Genomic DNA, 14878 nt, shown 5'->3' with positions numbered 1-14878 from the left:
ATTAAAGTGAATTTACAGCATACCTATTTGTAACAACAGAGTACCTCTACAGTACGTACTTGTAGGTATAAGGGAACAATATTTTAAGTTTGGGGTAATAAGGGGAATATATGGAAAATTATAAATGATTTATTCTCTAAGTATTTCATAACTACAGGGTACCTATTGTAATATTACGTGGTATGTATGACTTATGTCTATGGGTAATATGGTCTATTAATTTTTTTTTTCATATTTGCTACTTACCTGATGCAAGTCTATTGTATACAGTCGTTGTCTACAAGCCATGTCGGCAAATAAAATATAACAGCACAATAAAAATAATAGCAACGTGGACCTCTTTGATCTGTATGTATACAGGAGTTACCAGGTAACTATTATATTTGGGGGCTGTAAATTAAAGTGGCACTTGTTACCCCCTTGTACTGTGTATTTACCAGGTAAATATTATATTTGGGGGCTGTAAATTAAAGTGCTGCTTTGTTCACCTCTTGTTATAAATGTTATAGGGTAAATACCATAAACATACAGAATATTGTTATTTTTATTTTAAAACAACTTATTTCAAAACATCTTTAAAACATTATAATTAAGCCAACACTTAATTTTGATTAACACAAAACTTTTATTTCAAATAAAAAGTCATGACAAATTTTCATTGTTTTTGCAGCTTGGCTTCCTCTGTTGGTGTTCTTGTCCACTCGGATGTTGAGTTGATGTCGTCTCACAAATTCTGTTCTGCATTACATATAAAAAACATAAATAAAAGCCTTCAGTAAATGTTTCTTCACTGTGCCTTGACAAAAAACTGAGTTTTCTGAGCCAGTTATTAACTTTAGGCTAACTTATGTGCTAGCTAACCTGCTGCTACGTTAGCTGGCAACTTTTTTTTGAAAAAACATTGTTTGAAATGCGTGAGTCATGTATTAACAAAACCAGTTACCTTATTCAGCATGCAGATCCTGCTCACATCACTCACAGCCGTACTCCACAGTGTAGAAAGTTTTTAAAACCTCTTAAAGAAATTTCACCTCAGGATCGCGTTCCAGCAAACCGCCTGCAGGCGGGTGCGCATTCTACACCTGCGCAGTAGCCTACGCATGTAGTCGTCTTTTGCTTTAGCGGGAGCTGATATCTGCTGTTGTTTCATTCTGGTTTGAAATTGCAGAAATTATATTTGGCTAAAATACTTGTGTTTACAAATGTTGCAAAGTTTTATTCTACCAATGATAACACCTATTAAAAACAAACAAATAGCATGCTGCTTTGTGGTCATTATTGTGTCATTTGAAATAAAAGAGTTTCAGAGTGAAGCATATCCAATAGCAAAGCACCACTTAAAATATGTCCGCAAATGTAAGAGTTTCCTGGTAAATAGGGAATAAGTTGCAATTTTTATTGTACTTACCTTAAAAAAAGATAACCACATTAAATCAGCTGGACTTTTGTTATTAAAAGCAAGTAATATAAGCTACTAAAATAAAAGTGATGTGCTGTTATATTTATTTGCCGATGTGACTTATAGACATCGACTGTATACAACATTCAGTAGTCAATATGAAAAATTCACAATAAAATCATAAAAATAATACATAATTTCCCCATAGACTTGACTAAGTCATATATACCACGTAATATTACAATAGGTACCCTGTAGTTATAAAATACATAAAATAAATAATTTAAAATTCTTCATATTCTTAACCCCTTATTACCCCAATTGTTGTTACAAATAGGTACGCTGTAAATTCAGTTTAATTACGCGGTACAATGCGGGTCGTAATACAAAGTGTTACCAAAGTTACTTCCTCTAGTAACTAATTACTTTTGTGTCTAATATAATTGAAAGTTGTTGTACCAAGAATCCTTTATTGTTTTTCCACATGTTTTTCTTTGCATGTGTCTGTTCTTCCAGAAATACCCTCTGATACATTCGAAAACGGAAATGCTAAAATATATGGCACTGCCGGTCCTGCCATCTTTCGTGTTACATGGCCAATATATGTCTTTGAATTCCATAATAAAAGGTCTGGTCCGATCCTATTTACTGCGGTACAGTATACACAAAAACACATTATTCTTAATAAAATAAGTAGTTAAGGATATTTTTATAAACATACTTCTTAAATCACGTTACGTGAATCTTTTAAATAATCTCCTTCCAAAAAAAGTCTTAAAGGAAAACTCCTAGAAAGGCAAACTCAAAAAGGTCAGTTGCAAAAAGAACTACGACACCTTTTCAGCACTAATGATCCACTGTGCATCTTTAGTAAACCTGACAGTCGTTATTTAATGCCAAAATGATGGTTTCTCTGGCGCAAGCTATTAGACAATCTGGCCAATAGTTTAGTTCAGTTTTTTTAATTGTAATCTCATGAGTCACAATGTTTGTGTATCAGTTAGTTACGTAAACAGCTGGGGAGGGGTTGAGACCTGACCTGATCTGTATATATGAACACATCCTAGCTATATTGCGTTCATTAAGGAAATTAGATTGAATAAGCCTGTATTGTATTCATGTTCATGTTTCTTTAGATATTTCCCTTAACCATGTTGTAATTTCTAAATAGATTTTTTGTTTAAACTTTGGTTATTAATTGTCTCTCTGCTTACAATTACAAAGAAAGTCCTCTAAGACATGATGTCTTTCAACGAGACTGAGAATATTCTGCTGTGTTATCCTTCACATCCAGACTCTTGTCCTAGAGCTCATCGTCTCACTGGAGTTAAAGTGGCAATGTACGCTGTGATATTACTCATGATCCTCATGACAGTTTTTGGGAATCTGCTGATCATCATCTCCATCTCTCACTTCAAACAGCTTCAATCTCCAACTCATCTGCTCGTTCAGTCATTGGCTGTGTGTGACTGTCTGCAGGGTTCACTGGTGATGCCCTACAGTATGGTGCGATTTGTCGAGGGCTGCTGGTTTCTGGGAGATGTTATTTGTAAAGTTCAGTCTAGTTTGGACTTGACCTTCTGTAACTCTTCTTTAATACATCTTTGTTTAATATCTATTGATAGATATTGGGCCATCTGTGACCCTCTGAGGTACAAAATGAGGATCACAAACAACACTGTGACTGTATTAATCACCCTTACATGGATCTTTTCGTTTCTGTACTGCTTTTCTCTTGTGTTTTCAGGGGTGACTGCTATTGGTATGGAAGCTCTTATATTACAGATGTCTTGTTTTGGTGGCTGTGTTCTGTTTTTAAACAAAGAATGGGGACTTACTTCTATTATCGTGTTTTTTATTATTCCAGGAACTATAATGAGCTCTCTGTATATCATCATATTCAATGTTGTAAAAAAACATGCAAAGGTTTTGTCAGAGAAAGTGTCTGTGACCACCACAGGTGTTAACAGTCAAAGCTCTGCACACAGAGAAAGAAAAGCAGCTAAAACTCTGGCTCTTGTTATGGGTGTTTTCTTAATCTGCTGGCTGCCTTTAGCTCTTGCCACTGCTGTCAACCGTTTCCTTAATTTTGTGATCCCAGCTGTTGTTTATGAGGCTTTAGTTTGGTTTGCATATTTTAACACCGCTTGTGATCCTTTGATATATGGATTTTTCTATCCTCGCTTTCAGAAGGCCTTTAAGACTCTCATATTCACTTATATCTGTGGATTTAATCATTCACATACGTTGACATTTGAATGAATACAGTTTCTAGAGATAAATAATAACCAATTACTGAATAAATGTTGCGAAGCTGGTAGTGTTGATTTCAGAGATATTTAATTATTTGAACATTGTTTATAATAATGTTTAATATTCACTTAATGTAGTTTCACATGCTATAGTTTATGTATTAACAGTAAATTTTTGAGTCCTAAAAACTTTAGGCCTGTAATAATCATCATAATACATATTAGATCGGTCCCTATAATAAACAGCAGAAGTTAAACAAGACAAACAGACGGTTATAAATCTGAGATGTACAGTCTTGTTCAAAATAATAGCAGTACAATGTGACTAACCAGAATAATCAAGGTTTTTAGTATATTTTTTATTGCTACGTGGCAAACAAGTTACCAGTAGGTTCAGTAGATTCTCAGAAAACAAACAAGACCCGGCATTCATGGTGTGCACGCTCTTGGGGCTGTGCAGTTGGGCAATTGGTTGAGGGGGGTGTGTTCAAAAAAATAGCAGTGTCTACCTGTGACTGAACAAACTCAAAACTATTTTGTACAAACATTTTTTTTCTGGGATTTAGCAATCCTGTGAATCACTAAACTAATATTTAGTTGTATGACCACAGTTTTTTAAAACTGCTTGACATCTGTGTGGCATGGAGTCAACCAACTTGTGGCACCTCTCAGCTGTTATTCCACTCCATGATTCTTTAACAACATTCCACAATTCATTCACATTTCTTGGTTTTACAGCATTTTTGATATCACCCCACAAGTTCTCAATTGGATTAAGGTCTGGAGATTGGGCTGGCCACTCCATAACATTAATTTTGTTGGTTTGGAACCAAGACTTTGCCTGTTTACTAGTGTGTTTTGGGTCATTGTCTTGTTGAAACAACCATTTCAAGGGCATGTCCTCTTCAGCATAGGGCAACATGACCTCTTCAAGTATTTTAACATATGCAAACTGATCCATGATCCCTGGTATGCGATAAATAGGCCCAACACCATAGTCGGAGAAACATGCCCATATCATGCTCCATGCTTCACTGTCTTCACTGTGTAGTGTGGCTTGAATTCAGAGTTTGGGGGTCGTCTCACAAACTGCCTGTGGCCCTTGGACCCAAAAAGAACAGTTTTACTCTCATCAGTCCACAAAATGTTCCTCCATTTCTCTTTAGGCCAGTTGATGTGTTCTTTGGCAAATTGTAACCTCTTCTGCACATGCCTTTTTTTTAACAGAGGGACTTTGCGGGGGATTCTTGAAAATAGATTAGCTTCACACAGACGTCTTCTAACTGTCACAGTACTTACAGGTAACTCCAGACTGTCTTTGATCATCCTGGAGGTGATCATTGGCTGAGCCTTTGCCATTCTGGTTATTCTTCTATCCATTTTGATGGTTGTCTTCCGTTTTCTTCCACTTCCCTCTGGTTTTGCTCTCCATTTTAAGGCATTGGAGATCATTTTAGCTGAACAGCCTATCATTTTTTGCACCTCTTTATAGGTTTTCCCCTCTCCAATCAACTTTTTAATCAAAGTACGCTGTTCTTCTGAACAATGTCTTGAACGACCCATTTTCTCAGCTTTCAAATGCATGTTTAACAAGTGTTGGCTTCATCCTTAAATAGGGGCCACCTGATTCACACCTGTTTCTTCACAAAATTGATGACCTCAGTGATTGAATGCCACACTGCTATTTTTTTGAACACACCCCTTTCAACTAATTGCCCAATTGCACAGCCTTAAGAGGGTGCATATCATGAATGCTGGGTCTTGTTTGTTTTCTGAGAATCTACTGAACCTACTGGTAACTTGTTTGCCACGTAGCAATAAAAAATATACTAAAAACCTTGATTATTCTGGTTAGTCACATTGTACTGCTATTATTTTGAACAATACTGTATATGGCAGATCTTTTTTACTTGTCTTTTAAAGTCCTGACCTCAATAGTCTGTATGTTTTCTAATATGAGACAAAGTTGATGTTTAATACAAAAGTATTCAGAGGAAATGACAACTGTTTAAATCAGGATTTAAATAATAATTGTTTCTGAATTATAAACGTAATGAGGGTAACTTACTGGAAAGTTTTCAAGATATTTTATTTACAAGTATTTCTAATTGTAACTGTTAAAGGGTAAATAACCTAGAATAAGACCAGATGAAAGTTAAGCTGTGGTTATAGTCTATTCAGTCTACATATCAGGTCATAAATCCCGGCTATGATCCTGTGGTCTGCTGACTGAACCTTAATAAAGGCACTGTAACACCAGTTTACAAGAAATAACCAGTCAAATGTGCATTTCAAGTGATTAAAGATATAATCAAGACATTTTGAAGCCATCCAATGCTCAGTCAGATGAGAAGTAAATAAGAATTGACTTGATATGAGTTAAAATCAGTGGTGTAGTCTACGTGATACGCAGGTATACGCCGTATACCCACTAGAAATTGTCAAGGATTTCCGTATACCCACTAAAAATAGCTTGAGGATGCGTAACAGCATGGTTTTCTGACATTTCAAACTTTTAGTCATAATTCAGATGTAAAGCACTGACCAGTAGCATGCTACACTTGCTATTTTAGCGGGTTGAACTGCATATATATATTAGGCTATATATTTGCTGTGTCTGAATTCCTGCCGAACTGCGCGATCCGATTCGCGTATGAAATCAAATTACCATAGCGGCGCGAAAGTGACTGGGGAGCACACTAGTGTGGCACCAGAAGAACACACATGCGAATGACAGCAAAGTACAGCGAGAGCGATTGCATTTATCACATGGAGAAATCTGCTTTGAATCGCTCTCGCGGTACTTTGACATCACCAAAGGGTCTAGCCTTTATACATATCTATGCTGCTTAGCGCCAAATGAAGTCGAACCTGCAGTGTAGCTGCTCACGCGACACTGTAAACAAACAATCCATGTGAAGTGAACGAGCTGCTGCAATATAAAATCCGGAGAGTTAACAACGCACATGTGAGTAAACAACATTTAAAACATCAGTCCAGTTTATTAGTTTATCTGGAGGTAACGCTCCAAATGCAATAAAATAAGCCCGTAATTATATCCTGATGGTTTTAGCTTTCAGCATGTTTGCTTGTGGTTCATAGTGTTAAACTTTCCTTCTCTGTGTTAATTTATATATCTACGTTCAAGATGTATATGATCTTAAACTTTTGTGAGGAAAATCATGTCTGCGTTGATGTTCAGCTCAGACTTGCAAATTAAAGATAATTTTCTTCACTTTGGTTTGGGTGTCTAATACTAGGCTACATGATGGTCTTGTAATAGTATTTAAGTAAAAGCCTATTTTCATTTTTAGACACTGCTTGTATTATATGCATAAAATAAGCTTTTATTTCAATGACTATGCAAATTAGAGTTAATTCATGGTCATCTTAAATGTGTATTAATTAAAAACATTTACACCATTAAATTGTGTTATCAATAGTTGTCAGATAATAGCTATTGAAAGAGTGGATTTTTTTTGTAAACAGTTTATTTAATTTTAATTAACAGTTGAGTAACTTTTGGCCCTGAGTTAGATGTTGATTAACACTAAACCAGTCTAAAAATCCATCCAGTTTCCCCAGCTGTAAACCCATTGACTGTTAAAGTCTTTTTTTCCTTATAATAAACTGACATGTTGATAACACATTCAGTTTATGTGTTTATGAGTACACTTTTAGAATGCTCTCGATTACATGAAGATCCATACTGTATGCATCTGTAAGTGTGGTGGTGCATATGGGGTGTCACTCTGGGACGAGTGAGCATAAGGGTGAGAGGGAAAAATCACAGTATACTCACTACAAAAATCTAGACTACACCACTGGTTAAAATGACAGCAAATCTATGAGACCTGGATAAGTGACTCTCAACTATGAGAGATTAATGTTGTAAAAATAAAAAAATAATAAGACTCCTGGCTGCTGCTGTGTGTTTGTGTGATAAACACAGACATTATATCATAACTAAATGTGTATGTGTGTGTTTGCCTGTGCGCGCATGTGTGTGTGTGTGTGTGTGTGTGTCCACGTGCCGGTATGTGGGTGACCTTTTTGTAGCACAAAGAACAGCTTCATTATCTAAAAGCAAACTATCATTTATATGTACAGGCCTATGAGCAGATGATATAACACAATTATGGGGTGGTTTCCAGGACAGGGTTTACAGTAGAGCTGTAAACCAGGAGCAGGCATTAATTATTAGCGATTAAGTTAAACCAAGACTAGGCCTTAGTTTAATTATGAAATGTAACAAGTTTTAATAAACATGCCTTACTAAAAACATTATTTGTGTGCAGTTTGAGGCAAAACAAAAGGCATTGATGTATTTTAAGATATGTCAGTGCAAGTTGTTTTCAGTATGGACAGCTCTTCCATTTTTAATCTAGGACTAGTCTAATCCCGGTCCGGGAATCCGCCTCTAAAACATTTACATAGTTTTAACAAACATACCTTACAAATAAACAACACTGGTGTGGATCTTGGGACAAAACAATGGCATTGGTATATTTTAAGATATGTCAGTTTAATCTGCTATCAGTTAAGATGGCTCAAACAAGCATTTTAGTCTTGGACTAAATTTAAGACCTGTCTGGGAAACAGCCCCTATATGTTTAACAGTCTGTGTAAATTAAAATTGGTTTAATTTGCTGGATCAACTGAGACTAACTTAAAAAAGGTAAAGAAAATGAAAAAAATTCTAGTCTAAGGTCATGAGAGATTTTAGAATTAAAGGGGCGTGGGATGAAAATCTAACTTTTCCCATGTTTAAGTGCTATAATTGGGTCCCCAGTGCTTCTATCATCCCAGAAAATGTGAAAAAGATCAACCCAGTAACTTAGTTTTGGTAAACCATTCTCTGCAAGCACGTGAAAATTTGGTCATTGAAATTTGGGTACCCTTGATGTCAGAAGGGTATAATACTGCCCCTTAATCTGCACTATACAACCGCCATTTGTGCAGAGAGAGAGAGAGAGAGAGAGAGAAAGAGAGAGAGAGAGAGAGAAAATAATTCACAGCACAATTGAGTTTCAATTGGAACAAACCACCATTATAGCGATCAGTGTTTGAAGTTCATCAGCTCATTTGCAACCTAAAGGACACACCCAAAAACGCCACATTTTCACCAAGTGTCAATTTGAACATGTCATAATAAATTATCTATATGGTTTTATGGCTAAAACTTCACATATGTACTCTGGGGACACCAAAGATTTTAATTTACATCTTAAAAAGTCTCTGTTCTCTTTCTTCAGGGAACGAGGGTTACATACAGTACAGGGCAGGCTTGTGCACAATTCAGAATTTCAGAATTGGCCTCCATTCAATTCATGAATTGGAATTTGAATTGAATTGACTCCGCCCTACAGGAAGTTGAATTTGAATTGGAATGACAGGAAGTGGAATTTAATTCATGGCAATTCAAATAAATTCCACAGTCACACAACAGAAAGAATCTCACATACATTCAGTGTTAGGAAAGTTACTTTGGAAAATTGTTTGGCAACCATTCCAAATACTTGGTTAAAGTAAAGCATTCTGGGAAATGAAGACATGTTCCATCGTGTTCCACAAAATTACAATTACAAAAAAATCTAACTTAATTATTTGTTATGTGACTAGAGTTTTTAACATTAAAGATACAATTTGTAAAATGCGCCGAAAGATGGCGCCAGATCAAACAAAAACAATGATGTTGTTTACTGACGCTCTGGAGCAGCGTGGAATTATGGGATTTGTAGTCTTTAACTTTAGCCATATCAGACGAGAACGAGAAATCACGTTGATGGATAAGGTAATCAAGTCTTATAAATGTTGCGTTTGATGACATCGTTTATTTCATTATGTAAGTTTATATGTGATGTTCAAAACGAAATTGTTAGTCATATTGGTATTACAGTATTAGTCCAAATTCGATGGTAAACACAGCTCAGAATTAAGTTTTCAACTTACAATCTACAATGATTTTTCACATAATGTATTGACAGTACAAATCTTATTGTGAAGTGTCTTAAAATGACCATTTATATTGCTGTACAATACCTTTTGATGTGCATATCCTCCGCGGGAAGACGCGCTGATTACAATCTACACACTAATGTTGTTATTAATATAATAGCATACGTTTTTTGAAGGGTTACGAATCAAAACAACTCACCCATCGCGTAAAACACAAGCAGGATCAGAATCTCGGTCTAGTTAAATGTTGTCGTGAAGCTATCTCCATCCAGATAATGCAACAACAAATTGATCCTCTCTCGTTTTGTTCCAAACTCTTCTTGGGTCGTTTGGTTGGCCCGTACGCTTACAGGAGCTGACACAACCAGCGGCAGACGGTACAGAGATATCCATAAGTCCATAAGCAAGCGCACAGTTCCGCATTTGTCCACGACACTGGCTGCGTCCGAAACCTCAAGACTGTGAGGACTGTGAGGACTTGTGGCCTCGCTGCCTCATGAGGACATGACTTCTGAAGGCCGCTCAGAGAAAGGCTTTCCGACGCACTTCAAAGGCAGCGTGTTTGAAATATAAACAGAGAGCGCCTTTGTGATAACTAATCACATATTTGAAAACTACAATACTAATTTCTCGCTAGAAATGAAATTAAAATGCTTAAAAAGTGAAAATATACGTTTATTTTCACTAAATTTGTGCTCCAGCCGCTTCCTTGGCCGCCATTTTATTTTTTCCAGCTCGACCAGTGTTCTCATGTGAGTTACGTCAGTAAAGGCGGTGACAAAGGGTCACATGGATATTAACGTCATTGACAGGAGACTGCACTGCCCCGTGTCAATGTTTTTAATGGAAATTTTCTCACGATTTACAAGTAGTAGAAAACATTACAGATATTGATAGTAATCAGCTGGACAAAATATATAACATTGGCCTAGTGGTTTTTGGAGATTTTACTGCAAATATCTTACAAATTGCACCTTTAATTGCTGGGGGAAAACATTTCCTTTTAATGTAATCTGTACAAGTAGTTCAAACTAATATAGTTTATAGAATATGTAATGCAATCACATCTGACATATACTGAAAGCTTAATTTTTAACACTTCACTTACTGTATAATATGTATATGAATTTCTTTGAATTTCTATTGAATTGCAATTCTGCTTCCTTTAATTCAAATTCGAATTGTAATTCTAGATCCTGTTTTTGACATCAATTCAAATTCAATTCAAATTCAAGAATTGAATTGGAATTTAGGAGTCATTCTCAATTCAATTCTGAATTGTGCACAAGCCTGGTACAGGGCAAAAGTTTGGACACACTCATCCTTTATTTATATATTTTTCCACATAACAGAATAATAATAAACTCATCCAAACTATGGCATAACACAAATGCAACTGTGGGAATTATGTTGGTGACTGAAAGCATCCAAAATAAATCAAAACTCTGCTATATTTTATCATCTAAAGTGCAGTCACCCTTTGCCTATAAATTGCAAAACCATACTCATGTCATTTTATCAAGAAGCTTCTTGAAACTTCACATTTAATCTGGGCTCTTATTGACAGCTTTTTCTGTAATATTCAGTGCAAGTCATCTATTTAAAAATAATATTTTATAATAAAATGTTAGTTTTCTAATAACAGAAATTAATCTGTTTGGCACAGGTATAGTTTTTCTACAAACGTAATTTCATGGATTTAACCATACACCTTAGATTAAAAGATTTTTAAAATCATAGTTAACATTTTAGTCAAGTGTGTCCGACCTTTGGTGTTTTCACTGGTTTGAAGAGAGAACCCGAGAGGATACTGGCTCGATTCAAACACCATAAAACCGTATTAGGTGTCGCCCAGCCTGCAGCTCTACAAATGTCTGTTAGCAAGGAACCGCTAGCCAATGCCTAAGATGATGCCACACTTTTTGTAGAATGAGCACATAAATTAAATGGGCAAGGAATGTCTTGCTTTTGGTATGCAAGGGCTATAGTATCCACAATCCAATGGGACATCCTCTGCTTGGTGACAGCTTTCCCTTTCTGCTGACCTTCGTAACAGAAAAGAGCTGGTCTGAGGTTCTAAAACTCTGAGTACGATCCACATACACACGTAGTACACCTACATAACAAAAGCCATGCCTGGGTCTGCATCCTCCAAAGCCAGAGCTTGCAAGTTCACCACCTGATCTCTGAAAGGAGTGGTGGGAAATTTGGGCACATAGCCGGGCCGGGTTCTCAGTGTTATGCTGTATACAGCGGACCCAAACTGAAGGCACGAATTGTTGACCAAAAATGCATGAAGATCCCTTAGTCTCTTAACAGAAGCCAATGCAAGGAGAGTTAGAGTTTTCATTGTGAGATATTTGATACTCACAGTCTGCAGAGGCTCAAAGGGGGCATCCAGGAGAGCTTTCAGCACCAAGGACAGATTCCAAGGAGTAATAGAGGAAGGGTGTTAAGGATTTAACCTGTGAGCGCCTCTAAGAAATCTAATGACCACGTCGTGCTGACCATCTGATCTACAGTTTACTGGTGAGTGGTGGGCAGATATCACAGCGATATAGGGTTTAATAATAGATGGTGACAGCCTATTCTCCAAACGATGCTGGAGATATGAAAGCACAACGCTGTGTTACAACCCATTTCAAGGAAGCAACAAAACACAAAGGTGCACGTTCAAAATATAATTTATTTAATAAAGGGGTTTAAATGTAATCAAATTAAACATAAACATACACCTAACTTAACAGAAAAATCAACTTAAATATTAAGAAGCACAACAAAACAAAAGGTCCAGCCAGACTCAAAACCAAGCCAAATGAGAATGAGCCCTGGTGTGAGGATCCAGATCTCTTAAGTACCCAACAGGAATTGGAAACAGGTGGATCCAATTAACCTATAAAGAGAAAAGGTAAACACAACAAAAACTACCTCGTAACACCTCCCCCCTTAAAAGGGAGAGGCCAATAGACTCTACCATATTTTATACAATATTACCATAACCTTTCAGAGTAAGCATTAAGTCTCTATTTCCACATACACATAATCCAGTTGTCATACACCTCCTTGGCTTAAAAAACCTGCAACTTCCCGGCACCTGGGAAAAGCAAAATTTAAGGAAATAAACCAATAAATGTATAGATCATGTTTAAAAGGTGGTTAAGACTTCAGACCCCAAGAGACTTTATTCATCACATGGAGCATGTGACAGTGCGTCGGCAATTACATTATCCCTGCCTTTAATGTGATGAATTTCCAAGGCATAAGGCTGCAAAAATAGGGACCATCTAATAAGACGCTGGTTGGGATTCTGCAGAGAAAGAAGAAAGGTCAGGGGATTATGGTCAGTATATACCACTATTGGCATAGTCCCAACAGACAAATACACCTCAAAGTGCTGTAATGCCCAAATCAAAGCAAGAGCCTCCTTCTCAATAGTAGAGTAATTGATCTGATACACATTAAACTTCCGTGAGAAATAACTAATAGTGCGATTAAGTCCACCTTCATCAGCTTGCAACAGAACAGCACCTACTCCCACCTGACTGGCATCCACCTGAAGCTTGAATGGCTTTTCCAGTCGGGGGGCTGTCAAAACAGGAGATGATGCAAGCAATCGCTTTACATTCTCAAACGCATGTTCACACTTGGCAGTCCAGACAAATTTAGCTTTTGCTTTTAACAAATCAGTCAAAGGGGCAACAACAGAAGAAAAATGAGGGCAAAAACTCTTTATTTTAACTGTAATACCCCGCCATTCCCAAAAATCTCATTAGTTCACGTTTTGTTTGGGGAGGGGGAAAGTTGTTAATAGCTATTACTTTAGCACCCACTGGTCGCACCTTTCCCATACCTACCACCTTACCCAAGTAGGTCACAGTTGCTCTGGCAAACTCACATTTGGCCAGATTAATTGTTCTACCATAAAGACTCAGAAGGAAAGTGAACGTTTGAATGACATTTATTCCATGTTAAATTAAAAGACAGAAATTCGAATCAGTCTCAAAATAAAAGAGATGCTTGAGTCTCATAAGATTTTGGCATATGCCCCGCCTTTCGTCCGGGTCTAGCTGTAGTCCGGCAGATCCTGCCTGATGTTGAAGGCAGGGGCGGAGCCTACCCCCGGACAAAAGAACAGGGAACAACCTGGTGGTGGTGGGGAGGATGGAGGTGAACTTCAGCTACGACACCTACGGGCAGCAGGAGAGAGTGTTAGTTCAGCGTTTAAATAGTCGGCTTTGAGCTGTGATTGGTAAGCCGATTTTATGAATGAATGACGTGGTATTAGAGTCTTCCTGGTAGAACTTACGCTGACGCTTTCATTTCTACCATAAAGACTCAGAAGGCAAGTGAACGTTTGAATGACATTTATTCCATGTTAAATTAAAAGACAGAAATTCGAATCAGTCTCAAAATAAAAGAGATGCTTGAGTCTCATAAGATTTTGGCATATGCCCCGCCTTTCGTCCGGGTCTAGCTGTAGTCCGGCAGATCCTGCCTGATGTTGAAGGCAGGGGCGGAGCCTACCCCCAGGAGTGAAATAGGTCAACTGGCTTGATTGCTAGGATATCGAAGAGATGTCAATCCTGAAACAAAAGAAAATGTTAAGAAGGAATCAGACTTCTTAAGCTACAACAGCTATTTATTGGAACCCCCCCAAAATTAAGCCACGATAGGCATAGGCATTCACTTTAATGTCTGATTCACACAAAAGGAATAGGATAAGAATTACAATATGCTTCGTCGTAAAGTGCCACGGTAGGCTTTACATGGATAGGTAGCCCCGATAGGTGATATGTAAAGCCACGATAGGCCACAACGATTGATAGCCCCGATAGGCAATGTGTAAAGCCACGATAGGCCAAATCGATCAATAGCCCAGATAGGCGATGTGTAAAGCCACGTGGATTGATAGCCCCGATAGGCGATATGTAAAGCCACGATAGGCCACAGCAATCGATAGCCCTGATATGCGATGTGTAAAGCCACGTGGATTGATAGCCCCAAAAGCCGATATGTAAAGCCACAATAGGCCACAGCAATCGATAGCCCTGATAGGCGATGTGTAAAGCCACGTCGATCAATAGCCCCGATAGCCGATATGTAACACCACGGTAGGCCACATCGATCAATAGCCCCGATAGCTGATATGTAAAGCCACGATAGGCCACTTGATCGACAGCCTCGATAGGCAATGTGTAAAGCCACGATAGGCCACGTTGATTGATAGCCCCGTTAGGTGATGTGTAAAACCACGATAGGCGATATGTAA

At 37.5% G+C, this 14878-nt stretch overlaps 1 long non-coding RNA gene across 1 annotated transcript; it reads right to left on the bottom strand.

Annotated features, from left to right (window-relative positions):
• Positions 1–13551: 13551 nt before the first annotated feature.
• On the bottom strand, positions 13552–14131 carry LOC129414802 (uncharacterized). Its single transcript, XR_012358466.1, has 2 exons — positions 13916–14131; positions 13552–13796 (listed from the first exon to the last, which is right to left on the bottom strand). It is a non-coding gene; the product is annotated as an uncharacterized lncRNA (long non-coding RNA).
• Positions 14132–14878: the final 747 nt, after the last annotated feature.

This window comes from Misgurnus anguillicaudatus, chromosome 18, assembly GCF_027580225.2.
Source record: "Misgurnus anguillicaudatus chromosome 18, ASM2758022v2, whole genome shotgun sequence".
NCBI classification, from domain to species: Eukaryota; Metazoa; Chordata; class Actinopteri; order Cypriniformes; family Cobitidae; genus Misgurnus; species Misgurnus anguillicaudatus.
This window is presented reverse-complemented; position numbering and strand designations above follow the sequence as displayed.